This window comes from Strix aluco, chromosome 1, assembly GCF_031877795.1.
Source record: "Strix aluco isolate bStrAlu1 chromosome 1, bStrAlu1.hap1, whole genome shotgun sequence".
NCBI classification, from domain to species: domain Eukaryota; kingdom Metazoa; phylum Chordata; class Aves; order Strigiformes; family Strigidae; genus Strix; species Strix aluco.
In genome coordinates, this window is record NC_133931.1 from 19399530 (window position 1) to 19410902 (window position 11373).

The following is an 11373-nucleotide window of genomic DNA, read 5'->3' on the forward strand; positions in this document are numbered from 1 at the left end:
ATGCAAACAGATTTATCAAATTATTCTGAACTTCTCCTAACTCTTTTAAACAAGGCTGTACTATCACATGATATAGAGGGGTTAAGGAGAAAAAGAATGGATGTCTTCCCTCTGCCCTTAGAAATAAAAACATCCTCTCTTTGCATCACTGATGTAGTTTGGAAGTCATGTTCTGGTCTGAAGCCAGAGCATTACCTTTCTGTGAATGGGTTTTTATTTGTCTTTTTGGTTAGCTTCTCTGTGAGCCTGTTCCAGAAGGAGGGACCTTGGGCAACAGCTGAATGTATCTATCATGAGTTTCTCAGACAAGAGTAAAATCTGTGGGGGACAGCCTGAGAATACAGAGTCCTTTCCAATGGGTCATGGAAGGGCCTTCAGATGGTGAGAGCTAAACCAAAGGTATTCTAAAGAACGGAAAGACTCTGTAACCTATGAATACTTGGTGCTTTTTTAAAGCTCATTAAAAAATGTTTCCCTGTAAAAACTTGCCAGTGTGAAATGTGTTTGTTGAAATTGAAGCACACTGTGGTGGATTGACCTTGGCTGGTCACCAGGTGCCCACCCAGCCACTCTATCACTACCCCTCCTCAGCAGGACAGAGGGAGAAGATAGTGAAAAGCTCATGGGGTGAGATAAGGACAGGGAGAACATTCACTAAATACCATCATGAGAAAAACAGACATGACTTCAGGGAAATTAATTCAATTTATTGACAGTTAATAACAGAGTAGGATAGTGAGAAATAACGGCAAAATTAAAAACACCTTTCCCTCCATCATCCCTTCTTCCCAGGCTTAGCTTCACTCCTGACTCTTCTACCTTCTCTGCCCTGAGTAGCTCAGGCGGATGGGGCATGGGGGTTGGGGTTAGTTCATAATTGGTAACTTTGTCTCTGCTGCTTCTTCCTCCTCATACTCTTCCCCTGCTCCAGCATGGGGTGCCTTCCATGGGATACAGTCCCTTACAAACTTCTCCAATGTGTGTCCCTACGGAGTGCAGTCCTTTGGGAACAAACTGCTCTTGCACGGGTCCTCTCCATAGGCCACAGCTCCTTCCAGAATCCTGCTCCAGTGCAGGCTCTCCATGGGCTGCAGCTTCCATCAGAGCATATCCCCCTTCTCCGGTGTGGGGTCCTCCATGGGCTGCAGGGGGACAAGGTGCCTCACCATGGTCTTCTCCATGGGCTGCAGGGGAATCTCTGCTCCAGCACCTGGAGCACCTCCTCCCCCTCCTTCTTCACTGACCTTGGGGTCTGCAGGGCTGTTTCTCTCACATATTCTCACTTCCGTCTTACAGGTGCTGTGCAGAATTTTTTATGCTTTCTTAAATATGCTATCACAGAGGTGCTACCAGTAAAGCTTAAGGGACTGAGCTTTGACCAGCAGCAGGTCCATTTTGGAGCTGGCTGAAACTGGCTCTGCCTGACATGGGGGCAGCTTCTGGTGTCTTCTCACAGAAACCACCCCTGCAGCCCCCCTGCTGCCAAAACCTTGCCATGTAAACCAATACACATACCTATGTTAATAGCATCTGTTTTAGGGATTTGTTCTCAAATATCTTATTGAATTCTCAGGCAAAACTCTTACATATCTGTTCTGGTTAGACTCCAGCACAATGATTTGAATAGTAGTAGCTTTTCTCTTACAAGCTAAAGAAAAAACAGCCCAATTATTATCATTTTTTACTGTTCCTTTAAAGTCATCATAAGATGTGTTTGCTTCAGTGAGCACTGTGATCTGTGTACACTTTGTATTTTATAAAAATATCCGATCTTCTTTTCCCATTGCTGCATGGAGGCTGCTTGAAAATGAGACTGGCATAATAAGGTCAGTGCTGCTGGGTAGTGTAACAAACTTGTCAGGAAATGTTAATATCAAAACCAGCATCTCAGAAATATTTTCTTTATTCTTCTCACTTGCTTAAGACATGTGGTTTCATATCTCACCACTTGCTGTTTTCAGTAAAAAAAAAAACATGCACAGATTAAAAAAGAAATGTAATTAAAACATTTCATTTCAAGCCAGGAAAAGATTCAGAATCTAGTCATTAGAAGGAACAAGTACAGGCAGCTATACATACTTAATTTCCTGTACATACTAGCAATAATGTCTTTTGGGGTGAATTTCTGACATCACCATCATATCTAGGAAACATGGGTTAAATCCTTGACCATGTATAAATCCTCTTTTCAATGCTTCAATGGAAGATTCACCATTACAGAAAAACGACATGCAAATCAGATTACATTTTACTGCCTTAGTGATTTCAATCCTTCTGCCCATTGACCATGCCAACATTCTCCATATAGAGATAGTAGAAAATCCCAGAGAAAGAAGCAATAAAAATAATAAAAGAATGAAAAACTTACAGCACCGGGAGAGAGACAAGAAATTAATCTGCTGGGGAAAGAAATAAGAAAGGTGTCAAAAGAAGGACAAAATCTGAAAAAAAATGTGGAGAAGAACTAGTCACACTTTCATATTTTCCGAATATATAAGCAAAGAAGAAGGTTATGGTTCCAGCTGTGGGTCTTTGCATCATGTTCTACCCTTGGTGTATGCAGACTTGAATCTCCAGCATGTGCTACGTGAAATGTAGTGCCTGCACGCAAATTTGCTGCACTGACCAAGGAACAGAATACATGAAAGTCTTTGTGGTATATACATGAAAGTCTTTTGTGGCTGTCAGTGGTAACACTGACCTCGCGTTGCCAGCATCCCAGAAGCTGTGGTGTGCGTGACCGTATGTCTTTGCTAATAAGCATTGATAAGAGATGCACCATGGTATATCTTTACTCTAATATAGTAATCTGGGTACCAGTTAGCTTGGAGGAAAGTGGAGAAATCTAGTATGTGGGTATAGCAGGCTCCAGCCTGCTGGCAAAGACCCACATAGATGTACCCACCAGTAACCAGGTTCCAAACTACTGAAGGCTTTTTAGATATTGTTTAGGAAATAACTTTTCCCCTATGATACTTTCAGGTAATTTAATTTGAACTAATTTTTGCATTCCTTTTTGGTGAAGAAAAACAACAGATTTGTCGAAGTGATTCACAGAGGTGGTTGTGGGTAACATACAGTCTAATCCACCTCCTTTCACTAAGCTACTGAAAGATTTACAGCTGAGCTCCCTGAGTGGGGACGGAACAGAGGGAATCTAAAAGCATGTAATATCACTTCACTCTTTATTCAATAAGGGTAGGATTTACTCCAAAATCATATTCAATCATATCCAATATTCAATATTCAAAAAGTATGTTTATGATTTTTACATTTGTGATGGCTTAGCATTCTGACATAAAATTTTCCATTGTTTATTCAGACTTGTCCAGCAGTACAGGATTGCTCTGTAATCTCTGTATTTTTAAATGTTTTATGGCAAAAGGAAGGTTCTATTTGGAGACTGCACTTAAAAAATCCCGAGGCAAGAGGTTGCATAGCAATGGGAAGAGTGCATGTTCAATACTGAATCATCATCCTTGCCTTTCTGTTACTATGGAGATGGCATGGCTGCTTCACAGCTTATTCTGCCATCTCCACAGCTGCAACAGGAGCTTTGGTAGAGTGCTTGTGATGTCTATGCTCCTCATACCTTCTCTCTCCTTCACAAACACAACAGAAGAAACTGATCATTTTACACTTTGTGCTTAGATCCTGTCTTGTTTAAGTACCATGTCACTGCTGTGTTTAAGAATATCGGTGTCAGTACATCCTGGGCCTGTGTGAAGCTCAAGGGATTAAGACTGATCCTTTAAACACATGTACCTCTAAAAGTACTGCTGTGAGCTATGTCTTTGCTATCTAAGAGCCTACATACAGGATACCTTATCCACCCACGTTTTGAGAACTTCATATATACATTCAATTTAATATTGGAATGTGAAAACCATTACAATTAATATAAAAGCACAATGTACATTTATCAAATATTTTGTATTCTAGGGCTATAGTGAGGGAGAAAGGGAGGGGAATTAAGCAGCTGATGGCTCCAGGTATGAGAGAGAGGCATATGGCAAGGAGCCATCTCTCTCTTGTTATCGTGCCAAAAACATTTTAGCTAACACATTGAAGTAGGTCATATGATGATTTCTTTTTATGAACAGCCCTTGACAGGCTGCACTAGTTCAAAAGTATGTCTGATTTTTTGAAAGGCATTTCTTCTTTCATGATTGGAGAAGCAGCTACAACCCTATGTATAAAAGCCCATTTAATGTGTGTGTGAACACTTCCAATTACAATCTCAAATGCTACTTTAACTCCATTGAGTCAAGACCATTTCTTCATAACCAGGACTACCATATATTCAGGTTTTTACACTGAAAAAACACATATCTTCTTCCACTGAGCTATCTTGCCTGTGTGGGTTTTGAAGAATTGCCTTCTTGTTTGAACTTCTGCCTGTATAATATTTTGTTACAGATGAAAGGGCTGAAGCTACTCTGCAAGTGTTATATGACAGCAGTGACCATGTGAGTTCAGATCTTTCATCAGGGGCCAAAATCTAGCAAGCAGGGAAATCATGAGATCTCATGGATGTGCTCCACAGCCAGGGGTACATATGCAATAAAAGCAAAGCTTTTATAAAAACATCAGTCTTCCTACCCATCTACTAAGCAACAAAGCAGCACTGGAATAGCCCAAGAAGCTTCAGAAAGATTATCTGCTTGCATGTTATTTTATTAACTCTGTTGAATTTTGTTACTTACCATCACAGCTGTTGTCATTTAGTGTGCAGACTCAATTCTTTGACTGACAGATGTAAATAACATTTTGCTTATGCCTTTTCATTTTTGCAATTCATACCATCTACCTTTGAGCGTAAGTTTTATGAAGATTACACACTCTCTGACTCATCTAAGTGAAATACGCATCTTATGCTGTAGATCAAATTTATCTAATGCAACGCTGAGTGGACAAATACCTTGGTATATTATGCTAGTTTTCTGCTGTTTTAAAGTGCTCTCGAGGTTACATCAGAGAGGTGCAAATTACTCTCAGCTCTTCCATTTGGTATGTCTAAGGGTGAGTCCATTTCCCATTATCATCACTCATGCTCCTTCCATAAGGACAATTCCCGTAAGACTGGAGTCTGGTTTGCATCCCATTAGGACTAATGGCCGTCGCATGAATACATCACGCGCACTTCAGAGGCGAAGTGGATTGAAGGAGGGCGGTGGGGCCAGCACTGCCCGGCTGCGGGGCGAGCTGCCAGGCCCCCGCGGCCCGCCCCGACCAGCAGAAGCGGGACAGGCAGCGGGGGGGGGGCGCCCGCTCTGCCGAGCCCTGTCCGCGGTGCTGAGCGGGAGCGGAGAGGAGGGAGCGGAGAGGGAGAGGGGGCGGGAGAGGGGGCGGGAGAGGGAGAGGGAGAGGGAGAAGGAGAGGGAGATGGAGAGGGAGAGGGAGAGGGAGAGGGAGAGGGAGAGGGAGAGGGAGAGGGAGAGGGAGAGGGAGAGGGAGAGGGAGAAGGAGAGGGAGATGGAGAGGGAGAGGGAGAGGGAGAGGGAGAGGGAGAGGGAGAGGGAGAGGAGGGAGAGGGAGGGAGCGGGAACGGGAGCGGGAGCGGGAGCGGGAGAGGGAGAGGGAGAGGGGAGAGAGGGAGAGGGAGAGGGAGAGGGAGAAGGAGAGGGAGAGGAAGAGGGAGATGGAGAGGGAGAGGGAGAGGGAGAGGGAGAGGGAGAGGGAGAGGGAGAGGGGAGAGAGGGAGAGGGAGAGGGAGAAGGAGAGGGAGAGGAAGAGGGAGATGGAGAGGGAGAGGAAGAGGGAGATGGAGAGGGAGAGGGAGAGGGAGAGGGAGAGGGAGAGGGAGAGGGAGAGGGAGAGGGAGAGGGAGAGGGAGAGGGAGAGGGAGAGGGAGAGGGAGAGGGAGAGGGAGAGGGAGAGGGAGAGGGAGAGGAGGGAGAGGGAGGGAGCGGGAACCGGAGCGGGAGCGGGAGCGGGAGAGGGAGAGGGAGAGGGAGAGGGGAGAGAGGGAGAGGGAGAAGGAGAGGGAGAGGAAGAGGGAGATGGAGAGGGAGAGGAAGAGGGAGAGGGAGAGGGAGAAGGAGAGGGAGAGGAAGAGGGAGATGGAGAGGGAGAGGAAGAGGGAGATGGAGAGGGAGAGGGAGAGGGAGAGGGAGAGGGAGTGGAGCAGGAGCTGGAGCGGGAGTGGGAGCGGGGGCTGGAGTAGGAGCGGAGCTAGAGTGGGAGCAGAGCGGGAGCCGGAGTGGAGCGGGAGAGGGAGCGGAGCAGGAGCCAGAGTGGAGCGGGAGCCGGAGCGGAGCGGGACCCAGAGTGACACCGCCACCGCTGCGCTTCCCCGCAGGCACCGCGGCAGAAGGGAAAAGCTTTTGGCACAGCAAAAGCTAGAAATTGTATTAACCCCATGAAGACAAACCGATCAAAACAACTCAAGACAGTCTTACCTGCACTGATCAAAAAAATAACCCTAACTAATTACTCTGGGACAATATTAATTCTTATACAAACATCTTTATATGATGTCACCTCCCATGGCAAGGGGGTGGACGAGGTAATCTTTCAAGGTCCCTTCCAAACCAAACCATTCTCTGATTCTATGAATATTTAAGCAGATTAAAACAGTGCTAATCCCTTTCCAAAACAGAGACATTTTTATATCGATTTCACTAGAATGAACCCATTTACTCCAACAGGAGTGAAGTCACTCTTCTGCCATGAGTTTTCACACTGATTGTTTCAGAATCTGCTGTAGGTTTAAATAAAATAATTATATATATTAATGGTTATTAACATAACCATTAAGTTATGGCTGGGTTCTTATGATCAAGTGTTAGCAGTTGGCTGGTTTTAACAGTGCACTTTAAGAGACTCCACATTCTTTCTTGAAAACAGGAGAACACCTAGGCTGAACTTAAGAAGAAACCTGGATTTCGGGTGATACTCTTTTTCCTCTGGAATTAATAATGCAGTTCAAAGAGATCAGAGAAAGACAAGATCAAACATCTGATTCAAGAGAGCACTTAAGACAACACCTACTTCCACAGGGGGATAGTGAGTCCTTTGTACAGGGACCCTAGGATTTTTGAGAAAGACACTTATTAGGAACATAAATGGGACATGTGAAGCTGTTCTCTGGCTGGCAAGTGGCCAGAGAAGAAGGACATGAATGAGAACCACATAAACAAAGGTAATAAAGCAGTCACACTCATAAGCAGTGCAAAAAAAGCACTCCTGAGACAAAGAAAACAAGATGGAAATCCCAAAGAAAGATACCAGAGAAAGGCTACCTAGCTTGTATGCACGGGAAATCCCTGAGGGTCCTTTAGGAGTGTCTCTAGTGGGTAACATAACAATTAACTCCATTGCTATCCTATAATTTGATTAGCTGTTATTTTTTGCTTTTTAAATGTTTTTTTCCTTACTAGGAGTTTATGACTATTTACTGAAGAGTGAAAAAAAGGTCAAAATTAATGGATTTGAATGTCCACATAACCAACTTTCTTTCAATTTACAGTATTCAAAGCATGTGAGTAGAGTCATTAAAAAGATGGATTTTTTCACAGTCCCAGCTGTGACACTTGCCATGGGACAGATGGTACTGCCCAAAACAGATTCCACTGATTTATGCCACAGAGATTTAAATTACTCAAATCTTATCATGGACTTCATGGAAAGAAAGTGTTCTTAATTTTACACTGTATTTTCCCTGGCTTCAGTTAATCTCCTTACACCTGTTTATACATCTTTTTCATTTTAAACAATATATGTCCTTCACAGAAGGCATATAGTACTCCAGAACAGCACTGACATATCTGATTTACACTGTCATTCAGACAGGTTCACTGTAATTGATATGAGCATGTTAAGAAAGGGTTGGAATTAATCAACATTCACATTTTATTTTCATTGACTGAATATGCTTTGTACAAGAATTTCTTGGAGAGCAACAAACACTACCATGGCCAAGGCTTTTATATCCTTCAGCTTCATTTATTCATGCCCTTAACTGTTGCTGGTTTTTTGTCCACATTCACTCTGAAAGGGTGCAGCACAGCGGGTCTTATTTTATTAACAGGATATTTGGCTAGAAGCTCTTTGTCAGATCAAATCATTGCTCAGCAAAGTAACAGGAGCAGTGTGAAGTAGCAGGTTTTCCATTAGCATTCTGCCTAGAACAAAGGTGCAGTTCTGCAACTAAGGATTTAGTGCATGTATCTCTGTTTTCTGTTTTGGAAGGAGCACAACAACCGCATGCTAAGTGCATTTAAACAGCTTCATTCTTTGGATCCAGATCAAAACAGAAGATATCTTTTACCAGTTCTCTAAGGGTTCTCTAAGAAGAACACAGCTGTTGCTGTGTTATCTCATCTCTTCTCAAAAGGCAAGTCTTTTCTTGTTTAAAGTGTGAAGGAGATTTATCGTTCCTATTGTACTGACATTGCTGGCCCAAGCTCTGCTTGCTTTCCTGAATCAAATCAACCGGATTTGTTCCAGGAATCAGTACTAAAAAGATTAAGAAAAAAAATGTCTGTGGGAGGGAAATAATTTTGGAAATCCTTCATGTTCATAGCTACAAAATAATACAACAATCAAGAAACCAGCATGTTTCATATCAGAGAACAACATAGAAATTTTAATCTTTGACTGTTACAATAATCCTTAAAATATTATTCTGGATAACTTTTGGCCTTTTAGAGAACATTTCATACTACCTGATTTTAATAGTCTTTATCAGGGTAGGCAGCATTTCAATGTGAGTGAAAACCAGCTCAGACCTACTGTACAATCCAGCATAATTTAGACAATGACAGACAAACAGCAATTATTAATTTGATTACAATTCCCAGATATATTTTTTAAGGGTTATTATTTAGGTTTATGCTCTTTAGCCTTCTGATTTTGCAGAAAGATATAACTTTATTGGAAAGGCCTGACATATAAAAATGTATCTTTTTAAAGTTTGCTGAGTTTTGAAGTGTATAAAGGAAACATTTCTTTACCAAGGGAGTAGTCAAACACTCGAACAGGCTTCCTAAAGAGGTGGTCCTAACTGTCAATGTCAAGAAGCATTTGGACAATGCCCTTATAACATGCTTTAACTTTTGTTCAGCCCTGAAGCGGTCAGGCAGTTGGACTAGATGATCATTGTAGGTCCCTTCCAACTGAACTAGTCTAGTCTATAGAATTATTTGATTTGATGTAAAATATTTTATCTATTTTCTTTTATAAAATCTCATTATTTAACATGAAAGTGTTGAAGTGAGAGTACCTTAAGAGGTCAAAATGTGTAAATGGGTACATTAAGTGTGCTTAACTCATAACCCTGCCTAACTGGCAAGGCAGCGTGCTCTTCTCTGGATATGTGGGATCACAAGCAGTGGTAAATTACTTTGCTTTTGATTCTGAGATCTTCATGGTTCTTTGTGTGCAGATTAGAAAAGCAGCATGCAGTGTATGCCATTCTTTCTGACTTGATCTGTTGTGACTATATATTGAAGTTCATTGCTGTTACTTGCTTCCTTAATGTTAAGCGGTAAATATACTACAGGGAGGAAAGGAAGAGCAGTGAATTTTTACAGGAAGAGCCTATGACTTTGAATGAAGTGTAGGCAACACCACTACAGACAGGTGCCCTAGTTTTTGCTGTCATAAGCTTGCACTCAGAAATAGCTGGGTTTCCTTTTCTCTGCTATCTTCATAGGAAAATGAAAGCTGAAATTCTCATTTATATTTTAAGTCCCCCATGCCAAGGATGCTCACGGTCATGTGCTTCACTGAGCAACACTCAAATTCTTCTTTACTCCACAGTTAGCCTTACTGAAGTCAGCATAAATTAAGGAACTATATGACCTTGAATGTCAGCATTCACTCTTATATAGATTCACACAGTCTCATTTGACATTTACTGGAATTACCTGGATCATATAAAGGGTTCAAATGGTGTTTCTGTATGTACAATCTTTTGGTCTGTATGCTATAAAGAATGGATACCTTAATGTACTTAGCATCTGTGAAATCTATGTCTCAAATATTCTCTCAATTCTTTATTGTTTTCAGTTTTATTGAAAAATCACATATAATATCTTTGCCGTTCAAAAGACCTAAGAAAATGTTCTCTGTAGATTCTCTTACCTACACTGACATTATATGAAATTAGTTTATTGCATCCTTATTTGATGAAACTTGTGATCCTCAGAATCAGTTAAGAAAAATTACTTTTATCAATAATTAGGGATGAAGAAGGAAAAGGTGTTCCATCTGATCTGCCATGCTTATTTCCTTTAAGTTCTCCTTGTCATTTACAGTAGTTTCCTCTTTCCCAGTCAGTACTCCTCTGGGAAGGCTGTGATACTGCTCAGCTCTTCCATCAATTTCACACTTGGAGTTTGGGTGCACAAAACAAGTTACCACACATCATTTTTTCCACAGTAATTGTCCATGTGCCCTCTTATCCTTTAAAAAGTGTGAAGTAATTTAAGATAGTTTACCCTTTGTAGATTGAAAGGCAATTCCCCATTCATTTGAGAGAAGCAAACAATTCCAAAGACAGTTGCTGCAAAGCTGCTGATGTACAGTAGCTTGCTGATGTGTTGGCTCACCTTAGAACCATCTTCTGCATGGGAAGACTCACAATCAGCTGTCTAATTCAGGATACACTGAAGCACTGGTCATGTTTTAGCAAATTTTATAAAGCTCAGAATTTTGTACCATTTTTATACACTCAAGTTCATTATTAGATTTTAAATCTCTACAGACATTAAGTAAATAAAGTATCTGTGTATAAGTATAAATTATCTTCACTTTTCAGAAAGGTCAAACTTAATACAGAGTTTCTAAAGTATCTTAATTTATTCAAGGAAAATACAAACAAAATACTCCATACAAAAAGGCAACTGTCATCTATGGACTGAAACAAGTGATCAAATTTATCAGCTGAATTAGAGGCTGAACTTTCTTATACTGGCACAAGGGTGATGTAATTCAAGTCATTTTAGCCTGCATTGAAAAATGGCTACATTAACTCAAATGACTTTGTATGTGTCATAAAAATAAGCATGGAGTTCATCACTATAGCTCAATTAATGCAACATCACTTGGTACGTTATAGAAACTTTGTGCCTGAGTCCTTTCTTTTATTAGGATCATTTAAGGACCAATTTTAGTGTATCAGTAATTTGCTTCATCACCTGTGAAGAAGGAACTTGACAGTAATTTTGTATAGCTATCAGCTGTGCACACAGTTTTGACAGTAGGAAGATGCTATTCTCTGTTTCTCAGCCTGTGCTGACTATGGGAAAGAATAAGATGTCAGGCTGTGAAATCATAACTTCCCATTGCACCTGGCACATCCTTAGAAAATGTGCCTAGAACAGAACCATGGTGTCAGTCTTTTGTGCTTTTGCAAGTAAATATAGC